This window comes from Aphelocoma coerulescens, chromosome 1 (assembly GCF_041296385.1).
Source record: "Aphelocoma coerulescens isolate FSJ_1873_10779 chromosome 1, UR_Acoe_1.0, whole genome shotgun sequence".
Lineage (NCBI taxonomy): Eukaryota > Metazoa > Chordata > Aves > Passeriformes > Corvidae > Aphelocoma > Aphelocoma coerulescens.
In genome coordinates this window covers 18,695,371-18,708,400 of record NC_091013.1, presented here as the reverse complement: position 1 = coordinate 18,708,400, position 13,030 = coordinate 18,695,371, and the positions used below count along the sequence as shown (strand labels likewise).

Here is a 13,030-nt window from a genome sequence, read left to right as displayed (position 1 = left end):
TTCAACCACGCTCAGAATTTCTTGTGCAAAAAATGAGTAAATCTTAAGGAAGGGAAGGTGTGGATACACCCAAGCATGGCCTTGTAACCTCTTTAGAGCCAAGGAGAAGAAGATACACAGTACTGCAAGTCTGAATTACCTGTCAGAAATAACCCCTCATTCACCATAAATACTCTTACACAGTGAATTCCCTGAACTGATATACTGTGTTATCACTGAAAATAAATAATATTGAGTAATTCTAGATTACTCCTATAATCCCTTTGCAGGGATTCAGAGTAGGAGTCTTATACATATAATGGACATCAAAAAAGAGGAACCAGACTGTAGTTCCCAGAAATGTCCACTTACGTGCTTATAAGAAACATGAGTAGAACAAGCTTAAAAATGCAAGAAATCACATGCAGATCACAGTCTGGAATCATCCAAAAGAAAACGCATAAGGAAAAAAAATCATATTTTGGCACTCCAGCTCTGCCTAGCAGAGACTCTCTTAAGTTTAAAAGCAAAAGGAAAAGGCAAGTAGCATTATAAAGTGAAGGTAATATGTTCAAATATCTAGTTTTGCCTGTTATTTGATACTGTTACAAACTTTTCATGGTTGCTTTATACTCTTGGAGCAGGCCACTACATATATTCTCACTGTAGATGTGTGGTAAGCAACTATTATAAATAATTATTCTATGTTACCACTATAAAACTATGTTTTAAGAGGCAGAGTAATATTTCTTTAGTGATAAGTACCTCACAGATATATGACTGAAGAATATCTGTAATTAATATTGTCCCTGCAAAATAACATAACTAGTGCAATTACAAAGCAAATCAAATTGTTCTGGCATTATGAAATAGCTACTGAATTGTAAGGCCAAATTGGAGTAGAGAATGCAAACCCAAGGAGAATATAAAACCAAAATTACCAGCATGCTTAGTAAGGAACACATTTGGTGATAAAATGACTGTGTGTAAGATGGCCATCAAGTACCTTCAAAGCTACCCTAGCCTCTACTCCTGTGGCAAGTGTTCCAGCCCCACTGCACTGGGAGGCCTTCCCTGAACTCCCTCTGGTTTGTCCATTTCTTTCATGCATTGGGGGCCCAAAATTGGATGCAGTATTTTAGGAGTGGCCTTAAAAGTGTTGCACAGAGAAAATAAATAGTTTCCTTGGTCTGTTGAATATACTTCTGTTGATATAGCTGAGGATGCTCTCAGCCTTTCTCCCTGCCAGGACTCCCTGATGGATTATGTTTGGCCTAAAAGCCACCTGAACACCTGGTCCTATCCAGAAGATCTGCTCCCTGGACTAGCCCATACTAGTACAGGGGGTTAGTCCGTGCCAAGTGCAAGTCTCTGCACTAATCCTGGCTGAACACCAACCATAAAGCTTCTCTTGGCCCATTCTCAGTGCTGGTCTGGGTCCCTCTAAATGTCCCCAAGAGTATTGACTGGTGCTACCAGTTTGGCTTCATCTCCAAACTCTGTAAGGGTGCACTCCTTCACATCCTCCAGGCCACTGATAAATGTACTAAACATCACAAGTAGGTCCCAGTGCAGATCCCTGTGGAACTGGACCTGTAACCAGTCTCCAGCTGAAGTGTGAAAATTTAACTATCCCTTCTGAGCCCAACCATGCAGCCAGTTCTTCAAATGCCTAGTACTCTGCTCCGTTACTGCTGTTGTAATTACTATTCTCTTCAGCAAACCATCTGTCTTTGTGATTTCAGGACCACTGCTGCAGATCTGAAGAACAAAAGTTTTGCCAGTACTTTTTATTACCAGTAGCATCCCATAAAAACCCCCAGCTGTACTGTCAGAGGCTCAATGGTAACTTATTCTGTCTTCAGCAACAGACCCATTCATCAGTGTTTCATTGCTGGATTCTCAAGGATATATCTCTCTACCGCATTTTTTTTCAGAAGCAAAGACAGATTAAGATTTCTTGCCTCCTTTCCTACTGCCTCCCCTTTGGCTGAGCTGGTACTGCTCTTGGTGGGACGGACTGAGAAGGCAGGAACAGCAGTGTGGAGGTGGGACCTAGAGTGGAGGGGTAACAAAAAGCTGGAAATGTCTGAAACTGGCATCCCATGAGACAAAAACATACCATTGAATGCTACATACTAGCCTTACTCCTGGCTTACCTGAAATGCAATCAGACACACAAACATGGTGTCTGGAAGGTGATTTTTGCCTTCTAGGATTGTTTTCCAAATCTCATCTGGCAATAGCAATAGTAAATATGAAACTCTATCCTGAATTATTCTGTTTCCTACAGCATCTCTGCAGTAGCATTCAGGTCAGAATGAAATACAAGTGCTAGAAAGCCCTCCAAATCTGAGCTAATTTACACAGAAAACTTCCCAAGCTAAATGTTATTCGAGCTCCTGAACAGGGCATGGAATTGTGAAGCTGTGTGAACACACAAAAAAGGATGACATCATCCCAACACTCGTATTTGTTCAACTCTCTTTAAGGGAACATTTATGGTTTTTTCAATAGTAAGGGTGCCATGGCTCTCAGGAGGGACAGAAGCTGTTTTCTCAGGAACCATCAACCAAGGTTCATTTCTACTCTTTGGAAATGCCCTTTCAGTTCCTGACGGCAGTTATGTGCCAAAGGGGCCCAGCAGGCCTTTTTGGAAACTGTCACTAGTGATCAAGGAATGTTGCACTATTTCCTTTCCCTGAAAGGCCTCTTTACTTTCCTGCTAAATCATCCTTGCCAGCTCCTAGACCTTATAAAGTTATTCTGAGTCACAAATCAGTTTCCATGCCATTGGACCAAATCGTTCCCAGGAGGAATGGTCATATACTGTGCCCATGCTTCCTGGAGAGAAGTCTTAAGAGAGGGAGATAACATTTCATTCTTCTCTCAAGCAATCTGTTCACCTGTAACATTCTCAGCTGAAGAACCCTTGGTTGAAGTTTAAAGAAACAAGGGTTGTCTACCTGAGTGGCTCTTTCATAGGGCTCAGGGGGACATGGGGAGGGGAGGATTTGGTTTCATACCACCAATTTGCCAATTTGGAGAATGCAGATTAATATTAACATCCTCCCTACTCTTTTTTGAACACCTATAGTAAGGAACAGGACATGAGGATTGTTGTATATTGTAGGGTGAACAGAGAAGATAGGGGCTTGGAAAGAGATGCACAAGTATCTAGGATAACTTAGATTCCTTCAGAAATACCCAAACAAACAAGCTGCAATATGCTGCTCAATTTTAGCAATAAGTATGACTGCGGAGGCTGACATCTCTGCATCGCACATCTAAGTACTACAAGAAGCAATTATGAAGAGCTAGAAAAGTGCTTCTAGATATAATAATAGTTTATTAAAGTCCATCTGGTGGTAAGACAGCAAGCAGGAGTGTCAGTATGAGCCTAGAGAAAGTGATTAAAACATAAACAGGATGTGATGGAGGAGGCAAATAATCTAAAAGAATTATATTATTGCAGAGTTTCATTAGATGGCTTTTCTGTTAGAGCAGCTATGTTTTGCTTGCTGCCAGCTGCTGTATCCCACTCCAACTCGAACACACCCCTCGTATTTAACTGTAAGGCTTGCTATGCTTGTAAGGCATAATTAGTATTTATTAACTAATCAAGATGACAGGGCACAAATTAGAAATCTAAGGTCTTGTGGCCATCCCACTGAGGACCGGAGGCCACATATACCTGACAGCGTAGGTTATGCTCCGACATCAAGTGATGCATGCATGGATATACAGCTCTATTGATCCTCTTCCCTGCTTCCCTCATAGACTGAGGAAACATCCACCAGGTCTTCTTGAAGAAGCCCTAAATACCCAAGCACACCTGCAATAACACTCGACTTGTTCAAATTCTCAAACAAGGTAACACAGCACAGAAACTGCTGTGGATGACCCATGCCATAACTGCCCACTGGAGACAAAGGGAATCTTCACCTTTTCACACAAGCAGCCTTCAGAAATTCACATTAGCATTCATGATCACCATATTTTGCATCTTTTCTTTTACAATATCTTCACAAATCTCATGTCTTTCCCCTCTGGTCTTGACCAAATGTCTCATGGCACCATTAAAATAATAATCTTCATCACACATGCTCACATGCCCAGAAGTGTGTTTTTGCACCTTTAAACTCATTCTTAGACTGTTATTCAGTTACCAGTCATCATCTGCATGGAAAAAATATTTAATTTTCCTCTCCTCTCCTTCCACAGGTATTATTATTCTGAAAGTTTTCAGAAGAATGCCAGCTATCTTCAGTTAAAGGTGGCCACATCTTGTCATGGAAGGAGGTGTCCTTGTTGCTTAAGGCAGAGGGATGCTCTCATCTCTTCCATTCTCCTGTGTTTTGCTGTTTTACTGTTTGTCAAAATCCATGTCTCTTCTGTCTTAGCCGTGTCCCAGTGATGCTACTTTGGCATCTCGATGATCCTGGCTGGGATCCACACCTGCAAACTTTCTGTTTTCAGAGAGACACATTTTAGCAAAATGGTTTTCATAAAACGGTGCTTACATCTGGTTCTAAACTACTCACAACATCAGCAGCAAACATCTATCACCAGAACTTTAAAGTGAGTGTGCTGCCTCAGATGAAATGTTGTCAGATTGTGTAGAGCTCAATAAATCCACTACACTAAGAGTAAGCTATTCTAGTAATTAAAAGCATTTCCAGGGACAAAAGATTGTAGAAAATATCTTCTACTGAGTCAATTTCCTTTTTTTCCCACATTGATTCAGCTTAGTATAACCAAAATAAAGATATAAAATGTGGATGAAAAGGGTAATATGACATAAGTCAAGAAAGAAGTGACCAGTAATGGATCAATTCTGCATTCACCATATGTAAGTAATCAGTATTTATTATTACTCATTTTGCAAAAATGATCTTCCAGCTTCAGTTCCAAAGCTATAAATACAATTTTCACTTTAAAGTTTGCTGAAAAACACAGTGTAAAAGTTTATCTGCACCACTAAAAAAGTTAACACAGCTATCCTGAGACAGAAATGCAGTGAAGCTGTGGAAATTTTAGTTTTATCGTGAGGCAAACTTGCCAAGGTATGCCTTGGGCAGGAGCAGAAAGCTGATCTTGTTGTGATAAATGTCTTCACTGTGCCTTTATACCATGGTAACTCACACATGTTAGTTTTCATATTGACAAAAAAACCAAAAACAAAAAACCACAAAACCAAACAGAAAAGTAAAGGGGGTAGTGGTGGGAGAAAGAGTCATTTATAGTAGAAGTGACATAAGGCGCAGCATCACAAATGGATTCTCACTTAACTTGCTGGTGGTTTTCCAGTGGTCCTTGCCTCTGTTAATTTATTTTCTGTCTCTGGGCTATCAGAGTGTATGCAGGGAGCTGCATGTTCCTAGCTCTACCCCCAGCACCCAGTAGCAGTAAAACAGGTAATAGCGTGTTTGTTTTTCTCCATGTTTCTGAGTGACCTATGATGTCTGGTAACTCTGTGTTCATGATTCACAGAAACATAACTGTCCAAGGAAAAGCTATTCCCCTTCTTCTTGCTTCACAGCACACAATGAGTTTTCTTTTATCATGATTCTTTTCCAAACAGTTCTCCATGGGGGTGGGGGGAGTGGGAAACTGTCTGAATGCCTTATGTTCACTGACAGATCATTACAACATGCCAAGATTTTACAGGGGTGAAAATATCCCAGGAAGTTGTTATTTATCAATTCCCAAAAAATTTAGTTTGCAAAATACAAAAGTAAGCCTTAAGTAAATGAGGGAAATAAAGTAGTACACTCCAAAGGCAGGTCATTTTACTTTTACTTTCTGTTTCTTCTACACCAACACAAAAAACATCATCAGTTCCTATTCTCTCTCCCATATGAACTCAGAACCGTACAGGTTGCTCCAAAAAAGCTCAAATCTGAGTTGTAAATATGAAGCCTAACAGCTCCCACATCTGTTTCCTAAACAGTTGGAAGTCATTACTGCTATTTACCCTAGTGTAACTGCAATTCCACATGAACTTGATGTTCCCTCTTTTTTTTTTTTTTTTTTTTTTTTTTTTTTATAATTTAAAATTACACTCACATTTTCATTGTGATGTGGAAGCAGAGCGTTTCTTACAGTTCTTTTACTCAAAACTCCTTTGAGGACTATTTTGTATTCATGAAGAGGGTGGATGTGGTGGCCTGTTAACCCCCTGATTCTGTATGTTCCCCCTGTTCCCTCCCCAGCCTTGGCCACTCCCTCAGTTTCTCCCTATTTGCTCCTGTACCCCAACCCTGCCCAGGGACCGCCCCTGGGCCCCTGACAAAACCATCCCACACTCAGACCAGGCTGTCTCTCTACCTCTGAGCGTGGCAGGGACAAAGTGTGATTAAAGCCGTCCCAAACCCTCATGGGAGACCCTTCTCTGCCTTCTTTACCACCCCTGCATTGTAACGCTGCTGGCTGCCGGAGCCAGGTCGTGGGGCTGTCCCAAATGGACTCCGGGATGTGACTGATCACATGGCCCTAGGAAACCCTCACTGAGCTCTCAGGGAACAGCAGCCTGCTAGGCAGAGTCCAGCGGTTACAACAGGTGTTTCTCTCTTTATCTCAAGGATCTGACTCAAGTTCAAGGAGCAAACAGTTGATGCACTTAAAAAGTCTGACATTTCACACTTCCTGTTATTGCTTATTGAGTGGAGGCAACATCTCTACAAAAGAGCCAACAGTGCTGGACACATACCCTGCATGCACGTGCACCTCAGATGCTCCATCTCATGGTTTGGTCTGCTTTCATCACCAGTTTAAACTAATCCACATGAATGTGAACTGATGCACCTGCTGGGTGGTCCCCACTGGCTCTGCAGGTTTGTGCTGGGAAAATGGGAACTGTTACACTGTGGGAACTGTGACACCCTTGGAAAAGCTGCTGGAAGTCATCCTTCATGTGGATGGCTGGATCCTTCAGCTGGAAGATGCAGAGAAGAGGGTTGGGACTGTTTCACCTTGTCCCACAATGTATCCCAACCTGGCCATGCTAATATCATGGTCTTAGTGCCTCCCTGCCTGCACTGTATGTATTTTGCAGACTCTCTTGCGATGGACTTGGTTAGTTTATGTCAAAAACTCAGTGTAGTTACCTTTCAAGAAAGTAAATACAGGAAGGTCCTGGAAATTGTGGGTTGTTTTTTACCATGTTTTCATGGCAATGAGCACATGTGAATTCATCTGGCTAGAGATGTCCTTACAGCCTCTTGCCAAGCTGCAGGCTGTGAGATGAGTGGGCAGTGCTGTCTTGCCTCCAGGCAGTCTTTTGCAGAGAGCCCCTGCAGGGACAAAAGTCATGGTGCAGGGGATCAGCTCACCTCTTCCTGCAGGGAAGCATCCTCCAGGATGCTGCTGCTCCTTGGCAAGAGTCACACATCCAAAGCAAGGTGCAGCAGGAGGTAGGACTAGCACCAGATCCTGAGGTGCTGCTGGATTCAAGGCTGAAATGTGCTTCTGCAGCACAGGAGACTGCTGCAGAAAAAAAAAAACAAACCCTTTCCCCATTTTCTCAAGAAATTTCCACTTTCCTTATTTTCTCAAGAGATTAAAAAATCATCTGCCTGTTCCCTGTGATTCACTTGTTGAAATGCCTTTGTGAATTCTCAGGAAGAAGAAATAAGATCATGAGATCAAGGATTGCTCAATGGAAAAAAAATTGCACCCAGGGAAACTGGAACTGGAAGAGACGAGGAAACCCTGTCACTGCTCTATCCTTTCTGCAGAGCTTTGTCCTGTCAAATTTTAAAGACTATAAAAGAGAAATGCCTTTTGTGGGAATAGGGATGTAAGACAGCTATACTTCTCCATCTTGGTTGCCTACCACACATGGGTCGACAGATGCTTCAAAACAATAGTGATGATGTCTTGTTAATAAGGCTCATATATCCTAAATATCCCTGAAGTGGGTAATTCGTGAAGGTACAGAAAAAGGGAGATGAAGATCTTTCTATTGCTGTGCTATAATGAACTATCTGGGTGTCATACATGAAATCCCTATTTGTGCTTGGTCTTTGCATATTAAGTGCTTTAATTAATTTGAGCTTAATATTTTTAAATTGAATGTTAAAATCAATCCATCAGTCCAGGTACACTAATCAAGTTTTTATGATCTTCCTGTGTTTACTGTATACCTTTACAAGTGTTTTAAGATGTGTTGGATGTATTTTTTGTTTTACCTGTATCTTGGTTTCAAGGCAGATTTTAAAAAACCCCAGTTGCAACAAACAGCCCAGCCCCCCATAAGCACATGACCCTTATCTCAACTAATATCACCCCTCTGACCAGGAGGAGCCATTGGTGGACAGAGGTGGTCTGTCAAGGGGAAAACACCAACCGCCTTGAACCAGGGGGGTGGACTGTGGGCGGAGCAAAAGCTATAACAGGGAGAAAAAGAAAGACACGTGGCTCATTCTCCCATCCTCTCCAGCTTGCTAAGGCAGTGCTGGAGAAGCCTACCCCTTTCTAGGGGCTTTTAGAAATAGATTTCTTTTTGACCAGCCAAAACTGCAAGTTTATTTTTTTCTCTACCTGAGGTTCAGAGCTGTCTTAAGCCTAAAGTTCCTGAATCCCTGCGCTCCTGGGGCATATCTCTCGAGCCATCTGGATCCCAAATTTTTATATTTTGTTAGTTTTTTGCAATTTTTCAATTTTTTTTCTGTTTTAATAAATTGTTTTAATTTCTACAAAGAGTTGTCTCATTCCTCACAACTCTTTTGGGGGCTCGTCCGGGAGCCTATTTTTGCCCTAAAATCCAGGTATTTTGGTTAATTTTACTATTTTTTTGGTTTTTTGGTTTTTCCCCTTGGATTTTCTGGGCTCCCACAAGGATTACTGCAGCAGAGAAAGGACACCTCCGGTGGAGAAAGACTTGTGGTAAGGCTTGAACCCTTCTTAAAGGGAACTTAGTTAGGGACTTACCCTTTTTAAGGGCTATTAGTTTTTGGGGAACCTCCGAGTGGAATTCCTTTTGTGAGAGAGTGTGTGGGGGGGTTGGCCGCCCCCAGTGTGTGTGTGAGTGTGCTTGAAAGGGTTCATTTTTAAGGGCACCACGAGGGATCACCCCTTTAGAGACACAGAGGGGAAGATCGAGTGTGGTGATCAGCCTTTCTGGGGGGAGGTTTCCACGTTTTAGGGGTGTGCGCAGCCCCAAATTCATTTTTATTAGTGTCTCAGTCTCCTCGGGTCTAGAACTGAGGAGAAACCTCATTTTAAACCCCTCTCTTTTTCTTTTCGCCGCGTGGTCGGCCGCCATTTTGAAATTTCGGGCCGCCACGTGGTCGGCCGCCATTTTGTGTCCTTTTAATTTGAACTGCACCCCTTTGCTACCCCTGTGCATGTGTGAACTTGTTTTAGCTGCACTCTTGTGGTCAGTGCTATCTAGCACCTTTATACTTCCTGTTTGTTTGGAGTGTTTGGGTTATTGGATTGTAGTTGTAATTTGCTTTATCTGCTTTAATCATAAGACACTACTTTGATATTTTGAATTACTGTTTGTGTTATTCATTATAATCTTTTTCCTTTAATTTGGTTATAAATATTTTAAATTTATCTCTCCTTTGCTAATAAAGACAACTCTTGTTTCTTAAATTTTAAGTATATATGTATAAAACTATCTAAATTTCAGTTATACTTTAACCAATTTAAATATTCACTAATTATTCTTTTTATAATTAAAATTAATTTTTCTTGCACCATATTTGTTTCTCACCAGCCTGCCATATCTAATTTTTTTTCCCACAGATTCGCCATCATTCATTCCCTTATATATCTACTAACCCTGCTTGCTCTTCTCTACATTAGTTGTATTGTATTTTATGCTTATAACTTTATTATCATTTTTTTATTGTGATAGTGTATTGAATTTAGGTTATTTTGTAATATTATTTCCTTATGCAATATTTTAATTGTTTTATATAATACAATACTTTGGTTTATTTAATTAGAAAAAAAAAAAAAAAAATAAAAAAAAATTTTTTTTCTTCTGCACTAGCTACTTGTTTGCTTCCCAGTAACAAAATGGGACAAGCGAATAGCAAAAAGAAAGACCTAATGAAGAAATACAAAATCTTCCCAGACAGTCCGTTAGGGCAAATGCTCCTAAAGTGGGAAGAAAATCTTTTAACTAAAGAAAAAGACCAGTGTCAAATGATTAGGTACTGTGTTTTTAAGTGGCCAAAACATAAAATTAACAAAGATGGACTCAGATGGCCCAAGTATGGGTCTTCTGAAAAATGGCTTTGTGAGGCTTTGCATTCTTATGTACATTACAAAGCTCCAAAACATTCTGATGAATTAGACTATGCTAAAATTTGGTTAAATTATTGGCAAAAACAAAATGAAGACCAAAGCAAAAAAATAGAATTGGAAGAGGAAACTAAATCTGATTCAATTGGACTTAATAAAAATTCAAACCAAATTTTTTCCATTGCAGAAGAACACAAACAGAAAGAAAAACAAAAACCTAAATTAAATAAACCAAAGTGGGACCCCCTAGACTACCTTCCTCCAGTAACTCCTCCAGAAAGGAGGGTCCAAATTGAACAAGAAAGGGTCCTTCCTTCATCAAGCCACCCAATCGAAAGGGACTCAGAAAATGAGAATGAAAGTGAAAAAGAAAATTCTGTTCCTTCCTGCTCTCACAAAAAGACAACCGGACAAAGGATTTCTTCTAGCCAGGATGGCCCAGCATCTTGCACTAGAAAGAAATCATTTAAAACACCTGACTGTCCCACCTGCCTGAGCACTCCCCATGAGTCTAAAATTTTACCTCTTAGGGAGGTACCCATGGGAAATGCTCAAGGAGGAATTGGTTATGTAGTTGTACCTCTAGCTTCATCTGAGGTACGGGAATTTAAAAAAGAAATGAAAAGTCTGATGGCTGACCCCATTGGTCTAGCTGACCAATTTGATCAATTCCTCGGCCCTAATATTTATAATTGGGGAGAGATACAATCCATCCTTCACTCCTTATTCACCATTGAGGAAAGAAAATTGATTAGAGCTGCAGGAGTGACAGTCTGGGACAGAGAAAATAATTCTAATCAGGGCCCAATTGGAGAACAAAAATTACCACTGACAGACCCTGAATGGAACCCAAATTCAGAAGAGGGCAGGAGGAACATGAAAGACTACAGAAATTTAATTATAAAAGGGATTAGAGAAGCTGTTCCTCGAGTTAATAATATGAAAAAAGCATTTTGTGGGGAACAGGAAAAGGATGAGTCCCCAACAGCTTGGATGGCTCGGTTAAGGAATAACATTCAACTTTATTCTGTCATTGACTTAGACACTGAGGGAGGCAAAACTATGCTAAAGGTACATTTTGTGCTTCACTCCTGGCCTGACATCAGGAAAAAATTGGAAAAATTGGAAAAATGGCCAGAGAGGGAACTAGATGAATTACTGGAGGAAGCCCAAAAAGTCTTTGTTAGGAGGGATGAAGAGAGGATGAAGGCTAAAAGCCGAATAATGAATAACAGTACTAATGCTCCAATCCACAACCCTCCTACACAAAGAACTTCCCAAAGGGGCATCCCACAACAGCAACCCCAAATCTGCTCTCAGCAACAGCCACAGGTTTGTGTTTGCAATAAACAATCTACCCCAATTGTTCAAAGACCTGAGAGGTTAATTTGCACATACTGTAATAAACCAGGCCACGGGCAGTGGTACTGTTTTAAAAAGCAGAGAGATCAAGGAGTCCTTCAAATGGAGGGACAAATTTTGAACAACTGAAGGGGTCAGGGGCTTTATTCTCTGGGGCAAAAACATCTTAAAGAGCCCTTGATAAAATTAGAAGCTGGACCCCAGAGACAACAAGTGGAGTTTTTAGTGGACACAGGTGCTGAAAGAACCTGTGTCACTGAAACACCTCCAGGATGTTTTATTTCTCAAGATACATTAGATATATATGGTGCTAATGGTGAAAGCTTTGCTGTTCCTGTAATTAAAAATGTAACCCTTTCCATACAAGGACGTACCCATACAGGGGATGTGCTATACCTACCTCAAGCTGGGATCAATCTTTTAGGACGTGACTTCCAAATACCTCTGAGGGTTGGGGTGGTACCGCAGGGTGGAAAAATGACCACTAAATTGTTTGTTTTATCTTTAGTAGATGAGCAACACATTGACCCGGTAGTGTGGGCCAAACCTGGCAACCGGGGAAAAATAGACATCACACCTCTAACAATTGAGTTGCTCCCAAATAGCCAGCCAGTACGTGTACCACAATATCCCCTCTCCAAGGACAAAAGAAAGGGCCTGAAGCCTGTTATCATGGACTTATTACAAGATGGAATTCTTGAGACCTGCAAATCCAGTTACAACACTCCAATTTTGGCTGTCCAGAAACCAGATAAGTCATTCCGGCTTGTACAAGATCTGCGTGAGGTCAATAAGAGAGTCCAAACCAGGTACCCACTGGTGCAGGACCCCTATACACTCCTGAGTCGGGTACCCCCAGCACATGCCTGGTTCTCTGTTATTGACCTTAAAGATGCTTTCTGGTCATGTCCTCTAGATTCTCATTGCAGAGACATCTTTGCATTTACCTGGGAGGATCCAGACACTGGACGGAGGCAGCAGCTGCGCTGGACTCGCCTGCCTCAAGGGTACACCGAGGCACCCACACTCTTTGGCCAAGCGCTAGAAGATTTGCTAAGTTCCTTTTCTCCACCCGAAGGGATTCAGGTAACTCAGTACGTAGACGACCTGCTCCTCTCTGGGGAACAGGAGTCTACGGTAAGAACTGCTACAATTCAGTTACTGAATTTTCTAGGGAGGAACGGGCTGAGGGTGTCAAAACCTAAATTACAATTTGTGCTACAGGAGGTGAAGTATTTGGGACATCTAATTGGCCATGGCACAAAAAAACTCAGTGCTGAAAGAGTAGAAGGAATCCTAAATCTACCACCTCCAACTTCAAAACGAGAAATCCGGCAATTATTAGGCCTATTTGGATACTGCAGACTGTGGATTGATCAGTATTCACAATCTGCCAAATTTTTATATGAAAAACTAATAGAAGAAGAAC

The 13,030-nt window shown here is 41.2% G+C and overlaps 1 long non-coding RNA gene across 1 annotated transcript in view; it reads right to left on the bottom strand.

The window, feature by feature from the left end:
- Nucleotides 1-3,341: 3,341 nt before the first annotated feature.
- The window catches only part of LOC138104342 (uncharacterized), a 50,162-nt gene continuing 40,473 nt past the window's right edge, over nucleotides 3,342-13,030 (bottom strand). The window contains exon 5 of the long non-coding RNA XR_011148028.1: nucleotides 3,342-4,448. This is a non-coding gene — a long non-coding RNA (uncharacterized lncRNA). The remainder of the gene's footprint in view (nucleotides 4,449-13,030) is intronic.